Source organism: Canis lupus, chromosome 35, assembly GCF_048164855.1.
Source record: "Canis lupus baileyi chromosome 35, mCanLup2.hap1, whole genome shotgun sequence".
In the NCBI taxonomy this organism is placed as follows: Eukaryota; Metazoa; Chordata; class Mammalia; order Carnivora; family Canidae; genus Canis; species Canis lupus.
The window spans coordinates 19,930,844-19,945,106 of record NC_132872.1 but is presented as its reverse complement, the minus strand read 5'-3'; the positions used below and the strand labels follow the sequence as shown (position 1 = coordinate 19,945,106).

At 36.1% G+C, this 14,263-nt stretch overlaps 1 protein-coding gene across 14 annotated transcripts in view; it reads right to left on the bottom strand.

Moving 5' to 3' along the window:
• Nucleotides 1–14,263, bottom strand: part of CBLB (Cbl proto-oncogene B) — a 409,409-nt gene that overhangs the window by 186,991 nt on the left and 208,155 nt on the right. The window lies entirely within an intron of this gene.

Here is a 14,263-nt window from a genome sequence, read left to right as displayed (position 1 = left end):
ACACAGTGAAAGGGTCAAGACATGTCTGCCTAGATCACCTTCTCTTTATAAATGGTTCCTGATATCAGAAGACCCATTTAAATCAATTTCAGGAGCCCTATCTTCTCCTTCAGACAGAGACTTCCTCATCCCTGATCAAAACAATCTATTGTGGTTATATGTGTCTAAAACCAACTCCCAGGAAATGAGATGTGGATTTAGGAGTGTTCCCAGTCTCAACATAATAAATAAAATTAAATTTTATTATGGAAGAAAAACTATCAAGAGAAACTGAAAAGGGTAACTCAAGGAGGTTCCCAAATTAGTGTAGGAAAATACCATGAATATATCACAAAGGCAATGTGAAACAAAAAAAGGGCATATATCTTAAGAATCAAGTTTTGTTATAGGAAGAGAAAAACTATTTGGCAAATATTTTTAGGGCAAGTTTCAGGACTAAAATATGGGCTAAGAAGTGGATGGATCACAGCCAATCAAAATGGTAAAGTTGAGATTACTGACATCCCACACTAGATAACTTACAAAAACACACAAAACCACCCCCACCTTGGTATAGTGAGTCAAAACAAACTGCTGACAAATCCTAACAGCTATGTGAGGGGGCGCAACAATAATACACAGTGAGAACACACATGCCTCTGTTTTCCTTTAAAGTCTGCTTCTAAGTCTGCATGGTTGATGTAAGAGAACAGCAATTCCTTTCTTTAAAAGCCCTGTCTACAAATTCAAAATGTCTCAGATGTCCCTCAGAGCTAGTACCCTCATGCAAAAAACAAAAACAAACAAAAAAACCCAGACAGTATATATGGCAGAAATACCAGATTCAACCATCCAAACTTGCCTTTTTGGCTCAGTCAGTTGAGCATCTGACCCTTGGTTTTGGCGCAGGTCATGATCTCATGGGTCGGGAGACTGACTCCCCACCCCCAATCAGGCTCTACACTCAGCACAGAGCCTGCTTAAGATTCTCCCTCTCCCTCCACCCTTCCCCACTGCATGTTCTCAGTCGCTCTCAAAATAACAAAGAAATCTTTTTTAAAAGAGTAAAACAAAGGGAAGCAAAAGAGATGGCCCTTACATAAATACAGAAGAATTTTACCTAAAATCTGAAAACTGATTTTCAAGTTTGAAAATCCTTATTCGTATCAGAGAATCCGATCCATAAGAACTCAAGATGATTCCTACAATAAGACTTCTTAAATTGGTGCACACGTACTTAGGCACTCTCGGAAGAGTCATGAAATGATGTAACTACCGTCTGCCGCACAGCAAGCTATAAAGAGGATGAAGTACTTTTGGCAAAATACATAACAAACGAAACTGGACTATTCATGTCGAAAGCATAGATTTTTGGAGGATTCCCCAGTTGCTGAAAAGGCTTGTGTATTCAGAGTCATATATACAATATAGCACAGAAACAAAAACAGTCTTTGAAGAAATGTTGAAATCAGAATAAGAGGAAGTGAAAACACTCATAAGAGCTCAGATGGAGAACTAATAAGTCAATAGGAGAGCCATGGCTTGTTGCCATGTGCAGTTTGTGGGAACAGGCTGAATGGTAAAGCTGTGGGTTTTAAGGGCTTTATCGTATGGGTGCTAGGAGTAGCTACAAGGTCACTCCATTAAAGAAATGCTCCCCAACCTTAGTAATTTCACTAACTTTACCCAAAAATGTTGCTGCATTAAAGATATTTTGTGTACGCATAGACTTCAAAAACTGTTTTAAAATAGAAGTAATCTACAATAAATAATAATGGTGTGACTACTATGCTTACTGACACTGTTTCCCTCTAAAATCAACGGCACTCATTGCTAAATCTGAAGTTGATATTCAGAGCTCATTTACAAATTCTAAAAGTTACGCCTCCGGACACTTTCCAGGGTAATGTTTTCAATGTCTCCTGTTTCTAGGATCTCAGGCCTTTATCATCACTGAAGTACTCTCTCAAATAAGTAAATAAATCTTAAAAAAAAAATCCACCAAAATAATGACAGAGTTATGAGTGCCAACGAAGCAATCCTCGATACTGTGAAAGATTACACAGGAGAAGAACTTTACTTTTTCAAGATTAGGTAATGAAATATTTAAAATGATCCTTTTAACAAAAGACAGCAATATTTGACTATTTGACAATGCATATTTAAGCACTACCTGAAAGGCCTTGATAAATGGGGGAAGAGGCATTTTGGCAAGAGTGATGAGAAGAAGCGGATGAGAGTGGGGACCAAGCGGGGGCTTTAGCTATATTAATAATTAGAAAGGATCCACACAAACGGGAGATGTGAGGGAAAAATGGTAGGATACAAGGCTACACTAAGGTAAATTCTCAAAAGAATTTTGAAAGGTCATTTCAATCCCTCTTTTCCAGCAAAATTCCTTCAAAGACCTCACCAAGCTTATCTTTCCTAGGGATCCTTTAAAATGAGGTACACCAATCTTTAAAAAAAAAAAAAAAAAAAGAAGAAGAAAAAGAAAGAAAAGGGCAGCTCTGGTGACGCAGCGGTTTAGCACCCCCCGCAGCCCAGGGCGTGACCCTGGAGATCCGGGATCCAGTCCCACGTCAGGCTCCCTGCATGGAGCCTGCTTCTCCCTCTGCCTGTGTCTCTGCCTCTCTCTGTGTGTCTCTATGAATGGATAAATAAAATCTTTAAAAAAATAAAACAAAATGAGGTACACCTGGGAGTAGAGAAGCTAACTGGATTGGAGGTCACACAATGGAGAGTGGGGCCCTGTAGTGGTAATAAAAGGAGTCAGACCCAGGATCCTCATCCACCTCCGCCCTCTCAGTAGTCCCTGGGAACCGCACACCGAAGGTGAGGTGCTCTCACTCAGGGAGGCCCTGAGAACAAGCACGACATCAAACATAGCCAGGGCACTTTTAAAAATATGGAAACTCAGAGGCCAGCTGGTAAGGACAGAGGTACAGTACGAAGTCAAGGACTGCAATCTAACATTCTAAAAGATGAGAATGAGCACCTGGTCCTTGGTCTATGGACTTTGTAGTGAAGCCACCAGATAGATGACTACCAAACACACTAGTAACATATCTTGTGCTAAAAAAAAAAAAAACAAAAAACAAAAAAAAGGAACCTAAGAAAGGTTTGTTTTTATTTATTTATTTTTTCTGATTAAGAAAGGTTTAAATGTTATGCGCTTTAAAATTATATACACCAGAATACTGCCACAAGATTGGAAATGGAGGTCTCTAAGAACGTCAGCCCTAGGTCATGGACAGCCCCCGTCATTAATAGTTTATTGCCCCTAAAGGATTACAATGGCCAGCAATTCATAAAGCATTATGGGCAGAAACAGGGGAAAAAAGAAAAGTGAGGAAAATGTTTCCTTTTAAAAATGCCAAGTTTCTCAGACTGCCAGAGGCGATTGGATCAGTCGTGCAGGGGTTGGTAAACTTGGTCACTACAGGCCCAGATAGCAAATTTTTTTCAGCTTTGTGGGCCATATAATCTGTGGCAGCTACCCACTTCAGCCACTGTAGCCAGACAATGGGCATGTCCACGTGCCCCTGAAATCTTATTTACAGAAAGAAAAGCAGACTAGGTTTGGCCCACAGGCTGCAGTTTACCAAATACTGATAAAGTGGGTACTTTATCAGTACTAAAAAAGTACTGTGATGAATTGCCAACTCCAAACTTCAGCTGCTTTACAAAACCATCACTGACATGTTTGCAGCATCTGTAAAATAAGCTAACAATTTACTTTAAGAAAAAAAAGTTCAGAAAAAAAAAATTCAGTTAAACTTTCCAACTTCCTTAAAGGAAAAAAAAAAAAAAATACTCTGCTCATCTAGAAAATTAAAGGCATAAAATGTCCCAGGCAGTATTTTTCTTTCTCTCAGGCAACATTTCTCTCCCTCCCTCACACCTCCCTCTCTCTCTCTCTCTCTCTCTCTCTCTCTCTCACACACACACACACACACACACACAAAGGCATATGAAATGAAGCTTTCAATAAACAGTCCTGAATTTAACTAACAAATATAAGCTGTCTTATTAAAACAAAAGTTGCATTCACTGACCATTTGACATACAGAATACTAATTTAATGAAGATAAGAAAACACCTTATTTTCACAAGTGTAAAATGTGCTAATTGTTCAAAGGAGTCCTCCTGAAATAAAGGTGAAAAGGTTTGCAATGCTGATACCCTTCAGATGCCAATGGTTGCAGGCTCACACATGCCAACTTGGTAACGAGTCATTTAGAAATACATCACATGTAAAAAAAAAAAAGAAAGAAAGAAAAAGAGAGGAGAAATACATCACCTGTAAATATATACAATTCTTGTCAAGTCATGTAACTTCCAATCAAGTTGGCTTCTCCAAACAGAAAAGGGAATTAGAATACTAACTATTCATGAGGTGTAGTCATTGATGACAAAGATAAAAAACATATTTCTTATAAAACAATTTCAATCTTCCTTACCATTGAAACAAAGTATTTGCTTTTAATTATTTGTGTCTAAACCTAAGTTTACAGTAGTCAAGGTTTAAAAGAGGTATTACTCAATGAAAAAAGAAAAAAAATGTTTTCTCTTTTATAGGATAATGAGTTTGAGATGAAACTGTCTTGGTAAATTTCCTTTTTTTATTTTTTTATTTTTATTTTTTCTAAAGATTTTATTTATGTATTCATGAGAGACACAGAGAGAGAGGCAAAGACATAGGCAGAGGGAGAAGCAGGATCCCCACGGGAAGTCCGATGCGGGACTAGATCCCAGGACCCCAGGATCACAATCCGAGCCGAAGGAAGATACTCAACCACTGAGCCACCCAGGTGCCCCCCTTGTTTTATTTTTAAATACCACTTTTCCTATAAAGCCGATAAGAATAGAAAAGTCTTAAAAAAGTTTTCACTTTGTCCTGGATGTCACAATTATTTCATACATATGAGATTCTTAAAATATATATTCGATATTTAATAATACACAACTTATTACATATAGCAGAACCCAAGATTTTGGTCCAACTAACAACGTGAAATATTACCATAATATCTTATTCTTTGGTGATATTCAAATTTCGTAAGACACAATTCTGGTTTCTAGGAAAGAAATGAACATACACTTTTCGGGAGAAAATTCTCCATGGGTCTCTCACATGTCTGCGTGCATTATGAACACAGACACTGACACCCTTTGTTTGGGACTGTCCTTTCAGAAACATTCTATAGCAAACGGCCTTGGAGGACAGCAACAGTGTCTCCTTCTGGAACAAAAACAAGATTTACTCTCCAGTGTCTCCTTCCAGTGCAAAGGTCAGGCCAGTTTACCTCCCATTATAAAAGATGCAGGTTCCTTAAGCTCGGGGTTCTTCTCTGGTGCAACCCACTGGATGGACAAGAGTCCCCTGATCCTGGGACTCCAGGATCATGCGCTGGGGCCGAAGGCAGGTGTCAAACCGCTGAGCCCCCCAGGGATCCCCCTTTCTCCAACCATTCTTATGTCTTCTGTCAGTATTTACGAAGTTTGGCTGATTACCTTTGAAATTAGTTCTTGACTATATATATTTTTTTTTTTTTTGACAACATACCTTTGAAATTAGTTCTTGACAATATACTTTTTTTTTTTTTTTGACAACATACTTTTAAAGAACTAAGCCCACGGGATCCCTGGGTGGCGCAGCGGTTTGGCGCCTGCCTTTGGCCCAGGGCGCGATCCTGGAGACCCGGGATTGAATCCCACGTCGGGCTCCCGGTGCATGGAGCCTGCTTCTCCCTCTGCTTGTGTCTCTGCCTCTCTCTCTCTCTCTCTCTGACTATCATAAATAAATAAAAATTTAAAAAAAAATCATTTAAAAAAAATAAAATAAAATAAAATAAAATAAAATAAAATAAAATAAAGAACTAAGCCCTAAAGCCAAATTATACTCTAAAGTACTTCCAAATTCATTGCGTCTCTGCATATTGGGTTATCTATTTGGGCAGGCACTGTAGACTGAATACCCATTCCCAATTCCCTTCTCCCTTGCCTTTCAACTAATAGGGACACTGAAATGTAAAATTATCAATAGACCAGCCACCTTTGCAGCAAGGGGAGACTCGGCATCCTAAAAAGGCCTCAGAGAAATCTGCTGAAAGGAGCAAGTCAGGTAGAAAGCTCCCAGGCAGCTTTTTGATCTATGATAAAAAGAGGACGGACATATGTGGTGCCGGCCTGCCCTTCTTTCCTGTCTAGTAGCCTTAACAAAGATGAAACCACAGCAGAAACTTTACAACCACAAGGTGACTAGAATGAGGACAAACCCAACCAAGGAAGGGGACTACAAAGCCAGAAAGAACTTGAGTCTCTGACAGCATCATTGAGAAATTTATATATCCCTGTATTCGTAAACTATTGTTGGTCAGGTACTGCTACTTTTAGCCAAACACATTTTTAATGCATGCAGCTTATACACTTGGTCGTGCTGATGAAACATTTTCAAAATTTTAGCGTCCAAAAATGAGATAAGTACTTTAAGCCAAGAGTTGGCAAACTACAGCCCACAGCCAATTTAGTCTACCACATGCTTTTGTAAATAAAGTTTTATTAGAACACAGCATGTCAATTCATTTACATATGGTCTATGTCTGCCTTCCTACTATAAAGGCACAACTGAGTAGTTGCCAGAGACCATGTGGCAAAATCTAAAATATTTACTATCTAACTCTATATAGTTTGCCACCCCCTGGTTTAAGCTATTCAACATGCCACTTTAGAAACAATTATTTACTCTTGTTCAAAGATCTTTGAATTGATTCCCTAAAATTTTAATTTGAAATCCATACTTACAATACTTTACATCTTAATATTAAAGGAACAAGTGGATGTAAGATATAGCCTTCTATGTGCCACCAATGTGGAGCCCACCTCGCACTTTTTTTTTTTTACAATACAGAAAACTTTCTGAACAGATTTAACAATAATGATGTAAGTCATAATCAACTATTTTAATTAATCCTTCAGAGTTTTTATCACAAAATAAAAGAGTAAAACAGGGTATCTCAATCAAGTGATAATCAGGGCTATTAGCATTATAACCTTTAATCATACAAATCTATAGTATTAATAATTTCTAAAGAGACATAACATTGAAATCAGTAAGAACATTTGTTGTAACAAGGTACTTATAAATTCATTTATGTTGATATATATATATATTGATGAAAGTGTAGATCATACCATGTTTTTAATATAAGCATAAAATTAACCAAGAAATTAATGAGCTTGATCTCGGTGTAGAGTCTACTTCAGATTCTCTCTCTCCCTTCTCCACACTTGCACCCCCTGAACTCGCTCTCTCTCTCTCTCTTTCTCTAAAACAAACAAACAAAAAAGACCATTGAAATCTTAACCTCAACCCTACCTTAAATGTGACCATATTTGGAAACAGGATCTTTGTAGATGTAATAAAGTTAAGATAGGGTCATTAGGCAAGGCCCGGATCCAATGTGACTGGTATTCTTTCTTGTAAAAAGGGGGAAATGGGGATACATGCAGAGGGACAAGAACACCCTGTGATGACAGAGGCAGAGATTAAAGTTATGCTGCTAGAAGCCAAGGAAAGCTTGGAGTTACTGAAACTGAAAGGGTCCTGGAAGCACCTGCCCTAGAGTCGGAAGGAGCACAGCCTTGCTGACACCTTGATTTCAGACTGCAGGCTCCATTAGTGTGAGAGAATCAACTTAAACAACATAAACTGTTGTTATAGCCACTCAGCTCATAACATTTTCTTAGGGCAATCCTAGGAAACCAATACACGCACATGTTTGATTACATACAATTACATAATCATATGATCAGATGTTCAAAGTAATACAGTTCAATAATAAACCTAAATTATCTTTTCTTCTATGGTCCTACCAAACCGAGCAGCCTCAATCTCTATCACCTGAATCTATAAATGAGTACTTTCTGTAATACCCTCACATATGTGTATCCTGCGCATCTGTAAACAATTGATATATAAATGCAAACTCAAACAAGAACTCAATGTTCTAACAGTGCACTTAAAGAGACTAAAGATTAATATTAAAAATGGATTTAGAAAACTGAATATTTCTGAAGCCCTTTATTTCAAAAACAGTCAGACATGAGTACTATTTTATGACCTAACCAATTAGTGCTGGATGATAATCTGTTTGGATTCCGGGAAACTCCACTTTGTTAAATCACTGGGGGGAGAAAAAGGTGCTTCTTGAGCTAAATTTCCAAGCATTCCTTAGGATATACGATTATTACTGCAGCTTGTCTGTTTTATAAACAGACTTCAATTTGGTTTTTTAAGAAACTGCCAAAGGAGCTGTCTTTAACTAAATAACAAATCTGCTCCTTCAAAGACATCATTCATCAACCTTCTTTGTTGAGAGTATGGTTATTATGAAACTAAAAACAGGCATTCTTTCTTGAGTGCTTTTGGATTTTAATTATCAAATTTGAATGTCACCAGATATTTACTGAAAGGAAATCATCAATTTTAATAAGCTGCCTTAAGACTGAAAAACATAAAAGGTATTCAACCATAAAGCTAAGTTCACTTGAGTCTTGTGAGCTAGCTTACTGTCTTAGAATATGATGCTTATTGTTCTCAGGAATTTGTAAACATTTAATAAGCTCTAAACTAGGGGGAGAAAAAAATTCTCCAATTTTAAAATCAAAATATCATATGTGTATAATATATAATTTGACTTGAAAGGAATTTAAATAAATTGCAATAAAGCTTTTAAAAGCTAATAAATCAGAAGTTAGAGGCTGCTTGATATTAACAGGGCTGGGGAGGAAAAAAGTAAATAAAATAAATAAAATGAATTAAATGTAAACATTTCATTTAAAATTTTTAAAAAACAGCAGGTTTAACTTTAAATTATATCTTAGTAACTTCTTTGGATTTTAAAAATGTACTCCAAAGGAGAAATTGTTGGCAAAACCCCTTTCACTTTTCACTTACATGAAAATCAATAAGAAAATTACTTTGTATCTACTTAGCAAAAGCAGATTAGATGTAGTTGGTCATAAAGTTCTTAACAGTCAAAGATTCTTCAAGCTCTCACCTGCCCACTCTAACAGACTCCCTTTGTTTAACTTTGAAAACATTTGTCTAAATAACTTTCTTGTGGTCTCTCCTTTCACAGTGTGTTAAGAAATAACCCCTTCATTTCCAAACTTTAGAAAAGTATACTCACATCTCTCAGACGCTTAAAAAATATGAATGGAAGCATTCTCTTATCAAGACTAAACTTTCTATTCGTTTATGATAACTCAATCAAAGGAAGATGTCCAAGCTTTCTAAAGAAAATTCCATTTCCTACCTGGCAGACACTGCTATTCAAAAGGGTTGACTACTATTTGTCCTGTCAATCCAAGTTACATATTTTAAAATATCAAAAACTAATCCTTTAGTTCCTCTATTCTCCATGGATAAGAAAAACATGCTCAGAAAGCAAAAGTTGAAAAGTTAAATAGCAACTGAATGTTTATAAAGCACTTGCGTTCAAAAAAGATTAGTAACCTATTTTGATTTAGAAATCATATTTTTCTACTTGCAGCTTGCCCATTGTCCTCATGAAATGCAAAAGCACTACAATTTGCAACATTAATAAACAACAACAAAAAAAGTGAGAGAGAGAAATAGAAAAACTAGGCTAATTTTTTTAATGTTAGATTATTTTTTTAAAAGAGAATAAATCATTCTCTCTCATCTATCATTAAACAGATATTTCATAAAACATACGAAATACATTCAATACTGTACAAATTATTTATACAAGAAAGACATAACTTCCCTAAGACTAATTCTCCTGAAAATGATTGCTGTAATAACAAAAACAGTGTTTTTACTAGAAACTACTACTGGATTTGAAAGATTACTTAGTAGACTGACACAGCAACAGTAGCCTTTGGTTTGAAACAAACTACATCTTTGTTTTATGATGTTGATATGATTGAGCCAAAAAATATGGTGGCCATCCAGAAAATAATGTAAAGACTGAAAAGACAAAGATTGGAGTCAGGAAACCAACCAAGGCTACAAAGAACACTTGGAGAAGAGATGGCATCAGACTGTTCAATAGCACTCTTTCCTCATTTTCTTGCAACATACAGAGCTGCCTGGGAGAAAATGCTGAATTTAATGTGGCATTTTAAACGAGGCCATTAACCTATAAATTCTAGTAATCATCATGAAACTATTCCATAAAGCCCAAATTATGCATACAGGTAGATCTCTTTATATGGTTAAACTGAAAATCCAGGAGGAATTTCATGACTACTTCCATGATGGACGCAATCAATTGCATTTATACAAATTTAAACATTTAAATTGATACATTATGATTTGGCCAAAGCAATGTCAGCATACAGTGGTCTGAAGAAAGTCAAGTAGGTTTGTTTGCCGCTTTGCGTTTTATTGTTCCTGTTATTGTTGTTGCTGATATTTTTTTAATCAACTTTTAACTTAACCATGTATCTTTAAAATATCAGTCCCAGACTGTCCTTGATACACTATCTCATAAATTACAGCACAGGTATAAACAGGGAGCATAGTGATTTATAGTCCTGTATAAGGAAAAGCACTTTATTAATGTAGCAGCTAATACATTTTTCTTTGTTAAAATGGTCAGTGGAGAAAAAGATTTTTGCCTGATACTCCTGAAGGATTTTAAACAAAGGCTAGCATCTTCCAGGACTAGTTTTTCTATGTTGAAATACTTTAAAAAAAAAAAAAATCTTCTTGGAAAGCCTATTTTATAGAAGCTATTGCACACTATGATTTTCTACAATTCATGTGCATAAGGAATGGTGCAGGGGCTTTGAAATGACATTAAGAAGAAGACAACATCTATGTATTACTCTCTGGCATGAATTTTTTAAAAGCCTTTCTTTTCTTCACTGAGAGGTCATCAAATGCAGAGCTATTTTTCCACCTCAGTTAACTTTTGGTTTTGTTTCAGTGGTTATAAACCAGTGTGTGGGAGGGGAAAACTGGTTGTTGCACTCTGGCTCACTGAAGCAGCTCTGAAATATGGAAAATCTGAGAATCCTTAGGCCATCCCCTCTGGGTGTTCTAAAACAGAGTCCCAAACCAGGCCTTGCTGAGCAGGTGAACAGCACATGTTTCATATGAAAGAGTAAATTTTACTACTGACACAGCCAACTGATAAAACTATGCATCCACATTCTGAAGAAGGGCCCCTCCTGTCAATTCTACATTTAATTATAACTACCTTCATACTCATTTTTGATTTTGCCATTAAAAATTTAAGCCAGATGATAAAAGTTTCACCTCTCCTCTATGCTTGAAACTACAAATTGTCCCTTCTCTCCATGATCCCCAACTTCCACCCCACACATACACACGAAAACTTTATGTGAAAAAAAAAAAAAAAAAGAAAACTTTATGTGTGCCAGAAATCAATGAACTACTCTTCCCCATAACACTAATTCAGAATGGTTTAGACATTCAGCTGGAGATGCACTAACTTGGTATGAGGTTCAACTGTTTGTAGGAAGGAGAAGAGAAAAAAAAAAAAAAAACTTAGGAGAAGCGATACTAGAGAAGAGGTTTACTGTAAAAGTCAAGCAAAGCATGTAGCATGCCTCTCCCCAGAAATCACCATTCCATCCATTCCCAAAGAGGCTTTCACATAGTGAAAAGCCATAATATCTATTTTGCTAGCAAATAAATATGTTTATATTTCTACCCCTCACCTATACAAAAAATACACTGCATGCCGTTTGCTATATTGCTTCATTTATTATTTATGGTGTTTGTCCCAATCATGTGAAATTGCTGTAAAAAAAAAAGAATCAGGCTACTCACATTTCAGCAATCAATTAAAACTGAGCTTATCAAAGCTGATATCTGAAATTTTCCCACTTGCACTTATGTTTAGAACAAATCCACAAAGAACCTTATTTCTGACACAGCAGGAACATTAAACTTTTTTAATTCATGAACTCACCCAGCAACGTACAGAGTTTGCTTCAATAGAGTAATTACTTGGGGCAATACTGGTATAGTCAGTGAGCTCCAAATCACTACTTCTCCTATATCTGCCCCCTTCAGTTTTTAGCTTAATAATGCCAATGTCCCTGCTGACGTTATTTGCAGAAGTAAAGATTTTTCAGAGAATTTAGAATATTCCCAGTAATCAGGGTGTCACCTATTCTACCAAATAGAATACCTTGTTGCCTAAGAACCATAAGAACATTCTAAGAAGATTCTTTTATTTTCTATAGAGCAAAATGTCCCAGAGTTCCATGTACAATGGCAGACTTTAGCCCCAGTTTGCATTTAAAACCCCAAGGAAACCCAGAAGTGGATATGTAAAAATAGATTACCACCAAAAGAAACATAAATCAAAATCTATGTCCTTGGTATGGTGTACCAAGAATGGTTCATTATTACGAATTTTGATTAAACATGTATCAAATATAAGTTCTGCATAAAAAGAGCTGGTCACAGAACACTATCAGAAAATGGAACAGGGATGAGAATAAAACTCATTTAGGAATATGCTATACCAGCATAGAAACTAATACGCTTTGCCTTAGGGTTGAATTTAGGAGAGTGACAAAATTTACTTAGACACTTAAAACACAGAATTTACAGTCACCTCAACATGATCCATCAGCATTATGCAACCTATCATCATCTGTGGAAATCTACCACAAGCAACCATTATTTATAGAGATTTCCCCATGATACTCCCCCCAAAAAAGCCAGAAATATCAAAATTTATAAATGGAATGGTAATTACAAGACATCTACTGGGTTAGAAAATGTTTCAGTTTCCAAAGAAGTCATAAAAGTGGGGTACAGGTTTACCACCTCATATATGACTACATCCAATGCAAATTCCTAGACTGAGAAACTATAAGCCTTCTCATTGACCTGATATCTTAATAAACGAAATTAAATGGATTCCTTTGCTGATTCATGAAGAATTTCAGGGCTACTAAATTTGAGCAGGAAGTATAAATACAGTTATAAAATAACTTTATTTTACTAGATCACTGGTAGACCTACAAAGTAAAAACATAGTTTTAAACATAAACAGCTGGCTTCCCCATAACCTTGGTCATTTCTGAAAGAATATAATATTTCTCTACTTTACTTCTGATAACATTCTTGAAACAATATCATATTTCTCTACTCTGATACTGTGTGGTGATTCACATTCTTCTTAGCAGTCCTGAAGAGACTCTTAGTGGGTTAAAACTAAAAGGCAACTGCAAGATTTCACCACCCTCAAGATGTGTACACTGTGATCCAAGTATATTAAGCGATGAGCCCACAGTTATAATTGGGTAGACATTCATGATTACATTAGAGTTCATCACTGATTTAGAGAAAAAATTATAAATAAGTAAACATTTATGCCATTTTACATTTCGTCAGAGAGTTTTTCTCTGATTTTGATGGCTTTATTCATTCTGGGTATTTTGTGGCCATTATTTACAGACAAGTTTTGAGTCTACACACTTAGATAAGTGACTTTGCTATTATACAACCCTATGCTTTATCAGACTACATGAGGCTAGTTTTTTTGACCCGAAAGAAACATTAGAGGTTCCTTGGAGGTTTTCCTTATACGTCAGGAAACTAAAATCCAGAGAGATTAAGGGTCTTAAACTAAAATTCAGGTTACCTATATTAAAATATCATATATTTTAACTAATATTTGTTTTCAAATTTGGGAATGTAAATATACTATTGACATCTGTCAATATTCTAGATATATTTAAAATATCCAAGAAATGGAAAACTAATTTCTTTCACTTAATTTAATATCTTAATTTAAGATAGATCATGAAATGTAACATTGAAATAGCCAAACAACAAACTTTAAAGGGGAGTCTCTAAATCTGGAATCCTGGCTGTAAAGTGAGGATTCAGTTGATGTCTTTGCCACTCCTGTTCAGTTTCTCACTCAGCAGTCAAACCCTGAGAATCAAGAGTCATCTCCCACCCACATCCATCATATGCACATATCCAATCAAGACTGTGTCTTAAAGACACTCCCTCCAATATCAAATACTGGTGGATGGGAAGGAACAGGAATTCTCATTTGTTGCTGGTAGGAATGCAGAAACGATACAGCCACTTTGGAAGAGAGTATGGGAGTTTCTTACAAAGCTAATATAGGCTTATTACCATTAGACTCAGAAATCCTGCTCCTAGGTACTTATTCAAATGAACTGAAAGCTTATGTGCACATAGAAACCTGTGTACAAATATTTATAGCAGTTTTATACATAACTGCCAAAA